Source organism: Carlito syrichta, unplaced genomic scaffold, assembly GCF_000164805.1.
Source record: "Carlito syrichta isolate Samal-C Ts95f unplaced genomic scaffold, Tarsius_syrichta-2.0.1 Scaffold308116, whole genome shotgun sequence".
Classification (NCBI taxonomy): Eukaryota; Metazoa; Chordata; class Mammalia; order Primates; family Tarsiidae; genus Carlito; species Carlito syrichta.
In genome coordinates, this window is record NW_007252212.1 from 105,747 (window position 1) to 112,291 (window position 6,545).

General features: G+C 39.0%; 1 protein-coding gene across 1 annotated transcript in view; it reads right to left on the reverse strand.

Annotated features, from left to right (window-relative positions):
* LOC103267365 (HLA class II histocompatibility antigen, DRB1-1 beta chain-like) overlaps positions 1–6,545 on the reverse strand; it is a 19,100-nt gene that overhangs the window by 4,650 nt on the left and 7,905 nt on the right. The window lies entirely within an intron of this gene.

Below are 6,545 nucleotides of genomic sequence, written 5' to 3' on the forward strand. Positions count from 1 at the left end.
AAAATTAAAAAAGACGGTGATGTGGAGGGAAGGAAAAAAGTAGGGGGGGGGGGGAGAAACGCACAAATGAAGAAAAACCAAAAGAAGAATACAGGTCTTACACAGACGCCTGGGAAATCAGACACTGAGAAAACAGATTCGGGAACACAGACAATGAAGAGTCCCCAGAATGACTGGTTACATGCAACAAACCCAGACATCAAGACATTAACGGAGAGAATTAAAAAAAAATTGAGGACAGACAAGAGGAAAATAGGAAGGAGCTGATGTCAGAAATGACAGCAGTAAAGAATATTGTGATGGAAATAAACAACAGACTACTAAGCACGGAAAGCAGAATCAGCCAAGCAGAAGAAAGAATCTCAGAGCTCGAAGACCAAAACACAGAACTAACCCAAACTGTCAAAATCATAGAAAAGAAACTCAAAAAGACAGAACAAAACCTGTAAGAGATGAATGATCACTTCAAGAGACCAAACCTAAGAGTAATTGGGCTTCCTGAGGCAGAAAGAGAAACAGAAGCCACACTGGAACAAACATTTCATGAAATCATTCAAGAAAACTTCCCTCATCTCATTAAGGATGAAAAAATTCAAACACAAGAGATTCAGAGAACCCCTGCAAGACAGCAAATGAGAAGACCAACTCCCAGACACATAATAATTCGCCTAAACAAAGTAGCTATGAAAGGAAAAATCCTAAAGGCAGCAAGAGAAAAAGGGTCAGGACTACCTACCAGGGAAAACCAATTAGAATAGCAGCAGATTTATCCACAGAAACCCTTCAGGCCAGGAGAACCTGGAGCCCTATCTTCAAAGTTCTGAAAGAGAAACAATTTCAACCAAGAATAACCTACCTAGCCAAACTAAGCTTCATTAGTGAGGGAGAATTGAAATCTTTTCCAGACATCCAATCCCTAAGAACCTATGCTGCCACCAGACCACCTCTACAAGAAACACTAAAGAAAGTACTGAACACAGAAGAAAAAGAAAAAAGAACAACAGCATTCTTCACAAGAGTACAGGCAAAAGATTAAAAACACACATGAACCAACTCGAAAACCCAAAGAAAGACAACAAATAAACAGGAACAACTCTGTAAGAACCTTATGACAGGGATCAATTATTGCATTTCAATTATTAGCCTAAATGTGAACGGACTAAATGCACCACTGAAAAGACATAGAATGGCAAAATGGATAAAATATCATCAGGCAACAATCTATTGCCCTCAAGAGACTCACCTCACTAGAAAGGACACCCACAGACTCAAAGTAAGAGGATGGGAAACAAACTTCTAGGCGAATGGAATACAAAAGAAAGGAGGAGTAGCGATCTTAATTCCAGACAAAATACCCTTCAAGCTATTAAAAATCAAAAAGATACAGAAGGCCACTACATAATGATAAAAGGCTCAAACCATCAACAAGAAATATCTATCCTAAACATATACGCACCCAACATAGGTGCGCAAACTTTCATAAAGCAACTTCTTGGAAAACTAAAGAAAGATATTGACTCTAACACTATCATAACTTGGGACTTTAATACCCCACTCACAACCCTAGACAGATCATCAGGACAAAAAATCAGCAAGGAGATCTGGAACCTCAATGTGACTTTGAACCAAATGGACTTAATTGATACCTACAGAACACTCCATCCAAAGACCATAGAATACACATTCTACTGATCACCACATGGAACATATTCTAAGATTGACCACATACTCAGCCATAAATCAAGCATAAGCAAATTTAAAAGGACCGAAATTCTACCAAAAACCTTCTTAGACAACAGTGGAATAAAAATAAACATTGACACCAACAAAGTCCCCCCAAAACCCATAAAGACATGGACACTAAATAGCATGATGCTAAACAACTCCTGGGTGAATGATGAAATCAAAACAGGGATCAAAAGATACCTGGAAACAAATGAAAATGAAGAAACATCTTACCAGAATCTCTGGGATGCCCTGAAAGCTGTAGTAAGAGGGGAATTTATATCCCTACAAACACACATGAAGAAAATGGAAGGAACAGAAATTCACAACCTAACAAGTCACCTAAAGAAGCTGGAAAAGCAAGACCACAAAAAGCCTAATTTCAGCAGAAGAATCCAGATCACCAAAATAAAAGCCCAAATCCAGGACATAGAAGACAAAAAGATAATAAAAAAAATCAATGAAACAAAAAGCTGGTTCTTCAAAAGGGTAAACAAGATTGATGGTCCTCTAGCTAGACTGACCAAGAAAAAATGGGAAAAAAAACCAAATAAGCACAATCAGAAACACAAAAGATGAAGTCACATCTGACCCTGAATAAATACAAAAGATCATTAGAGACTACTGCGTACACTTGTATGGAAACAAACTTGAAAACCATAAGGAAATGGAGGACTTTCTGACATCACACAACGTACCTAGATTGGAACAAGAAGAAATTGAGACCCTAAATAGACCAATAACAATCAAGGAAATTGACTACATAACAAGAAAACTTCCTACAAAAAAAACCCCTAGTCCAGATGGCTTTCAGGCAGAATTCTACAAGATATTCAAGGAGGAGCTGATACCAATCCTACTGAAGGTATTCCAGGTGATTGAAAAAGATGGAACTCTCCCCAAATCATTTTACGAAGCCAACATCACATTGATACCCAAGCCAGATAAAGATCCAACAAAGAAAGAGAACTACAGGCCAATATCTTTGATGAACATAGATGCTAAAATTCTCAACAAGATCCTAGCAAACCGGATTCAGCAATACATCTCAAAAATCATCCACCATGACCAAGTAGGCTTCATTCCTGGGATGAAAGTCTGGTTCAACATTCGTAAAACCATAAATGTAATTAAATACATCAACACATGTCAAAACAAAAACCACATGATCATATCATTAGATGCAGAAAAAGCTTTTGATAAAATCCAGCATCCCTTCTTGATAAAAACCATTGAACATCTAGGCATACGGGGAACATACCTCAAAATGGTAAAAGTCATCTATGAGAAGCCCACAACCAGCATACTCCTAAATGGACAAAAATTGGAACCAATTCCCCTGAAAACTGGAACTAGACAAGGATGCCCACTCTCTCCCCTCCTGTTCAACATAGTATTGGAAGTCCTGGCTAGAGCAATCAGAGAAGAGGAGGCAATCAGAGGTATTCAAATAGGAAAAGAGGAAGTCAAGTTATCTCTCTATGCAGATGATATGATTGTGTACCTTGAAAACCCAAGAGAATCTGTCAAAGGCCTCCTTACATTGATAAAGGCCTTTGGCAAAGTCTCAGGATACAAAATAAATGTACAAAAGACAATCGCATTTCTCTACACCAGTAATAAACAAACAGAAACCCAAATAAAAAACACAATTCCATTCACAATAGCCACAAAAAAAAATGAAATACCTTGGCATCTTCCTAACCAGAGACATGAAAGACCTTTACAATGAAAATTACAAAACACTGCTCAAAGAAATCAAAGCTGACACAAACAAGTGGAAAAATATCCCATGCTCATGGCTCGGAAGAATCAACATTGTGAAGATGTCCATCTTACCTAAGGCAATCTACAAATTCAATGCAATACCCATTAAATTACCAACAACATTCTTCTCAGACCTAGAAGAAACAATGCAGGAATTCATATGGAAACACAAACATCCAAGAATAGCCAGAACAATCCTCAGCAAAAAAAACAAAGCACGTGGTATCACAATACCAGACTTCAAACTTTACTATAAAGCTACAATCATCAAAACAGCTTGCTATTGGTACAGGAACAGTCATATAGACCAATGGAACAGAATTGAGATTCCAGAAGCAAAACCTCAATTTCTCAACCAGCTCATCTTCGACAAAACCCCCAACACCTACCAATGGGGAGAGGAGAAGCTATTCAGTAAATGGTGCTGGGAAAACTGTCTGACCACATGCAGAAGATTGAAACAGGACCCCTATCTATCCCATGCACAAGGTTAACTCCAAATGGATCAGAGACCTAAAAGTAAAACCTCAAACCCATAAGACCTAGAAAAGGAAGGAAATACTTCATGGAAATTGGAACTGGCATCAATTCCTGTACAAAACCCGAAACTCACAGGTCATAAGAGAGAAGATACACAAATGGGACCTTATTAAACTGACAAGCTTCTGCAAAGCCAAAGAAACCATCAAGAGAGCAGGGAGACAGCCTACAGACTGGGAAAAAGTATTTGCCAACTCTAGGTCTGACAAAGGCTTAACATCCTGGATCTACAAGGAAATGAAACGTACTGAAAAGAAGAAAACAAACATCCCTATTATAAAATGGGCAAAAGATATGAACAGACACTTCACAAAAGAAGACATTCGAGCAGCCAACAAACACATGAAGAAATGCTCAACCTCACTAATCATCAGGGAGATGCAAATCAAAACCACACTGAGATACCACCTAACTCCAATCAGAATGGCAATTATCAACAACTCAAAAAATAACAGCTGCTGGAGAGGGTGTGGTGAAAAGGGAACACTTCTACACTGTTGGTGGGAGTGTAAACTAGTGCAACCTCTGTGGAAAGCAGTGTGGCGATTCCTAAAAGCTCTAAAAATTGACCTTCCATATGACCCTGCATTACCCCTACTGGGAATATACCCTGAAGAACACAAATCACTCTATAAAAAAGATACCTGCACACACATGTTTATCGCAGCATTGTTCACAATAGCAAGAACTTGGAAACAACCATGCTGCCCATCAAAGAGGACTGGATTTAAAAATGTGGTACATATACACGATGGAATACTACGCAGCCATAAAAAAGAACAAAATCATGAATTTCACAGCAACCTGGATGGAACTAGAGTCTATAATACTGAGTGACCTCACACAGAAACAAAGATTCGAATATCATATGTTCTCACTCATATAATGGACCTTGAACATCCAATGTAATACTATAAGAAAATGACTGACAGTACTGGGAAACTATGGGGGGAGGGGGATGGGATTAACAGTAGCAAATATCTGTCTGGGGATGGGAAAACACCTCTTATCAACAGGGTGCCTGAATGAAACGTAATTGTACACCTAACCCTTAACTGTACCCCAGAAAACCATAATAAAAAATATTGATTAATTAAAAAAAAGAAAAAACAAAAACAAAAAAACTTTTTTAAAGCATTTCATCAGTAAGTGTACCTGATCAAACCAGGTGAAGTGGGGACCAAAATGGAGCTCAAACTTTATGTGTACAAAGACCATTTGTATACCACCCTGAATTGTACCCCACATCTTTAAAATAAAAGTTTAAAAAAGCCAAATATATATATATATATATATATATTTCAAGAGCCTTCGAAACCAAATAAACATTAACTAAAAACAAAGAGATCTAAATTTGTAACTATTGACTATATTGTAATAAAGATCAACAAATGCAATCGTGGAACTTATTACAACCATATGAAGAAATCATGTGAAATAGTTAAATACTATTAGCTTTATTATAAAAATAGTAACAACCACATTACCACTTATCTGTAATTCCAGTCACTGGGGAGGCTCAGGGAGGAAGATTGCTTTAGCCCAAGAGTTTGAGACTTCAGTGAGGCATGATCCTGCCTCTGCACTCCAGTTTGGGCCACATGGCAAGACCTTGTCTCCATAAAAGAAAAATTAATAGCAATTGTTAAATTAAAAAGCTAGCTTCTCAATTATTTCAACTATGTAAAAATATACACATTAAGGGAATAAAGCAGAAAGAAGTTTAAAATCAAAAGAAGCCTCAGTAAGGTCAGAGGTACCCTCATTTCCCTAAAAATTAAGGTAATGGTCTTTCTCAATGAAATATTTATACAAATGAACACCACACACTTTATTCAGATATTGCAGATGGTGAAGAATGTGTGCCAAGTACAGTCTGTGGGGCGCCTCTGCATGTCACCACGAACCTTCCGCATTCCTCCTCTATCCTCCCCTAAACCTTCACTCCAACTACAGACACCTCAGATGTCCCTTCCCCACCTCTCTAGGGACCCCCAGCATCAAGGTCTCCTCCCCCTCCAGGCCCTGCACCATCACTCTCACCTGCCCTCCATCCCACCTCTCCCACAGAGGCCACCAAGCACAAGCGGAAGGCCCCAGGGCCCCTCCTGCATCGCCTCCCACGACAGTCACACATGACAAAAGCTACACTCTCACAACACAATGGGAGTGTGGATTTATCTCACATTCGCCCTCAACTTCTTAGAATCCTAAAGGCTCAGGACATTTCCAGTAAAGGTAATTCCAGTAAAGGTAAATGCCTGAAAGAATTGATGAACTTCTCAGGAAACCGGAGGCAAGTTCACTGAAGCACAAAGTTAGGGGAAGAGGGGAAAAGATTAGACTGGAGAAATCACAAGAAACGATGTGCTTAAAAGTCTCTGAGCCTTTAGGATTCTGAGAAGTTCTCCCTCCCTTCCCTTCCCTCCTTCCTCTCTCCTCCACCCTCCCCCTCCTCCTCCTGTACCCCTTGCTCATTTTTCTCTCACACACAAAGACAGACTCTCCCACCC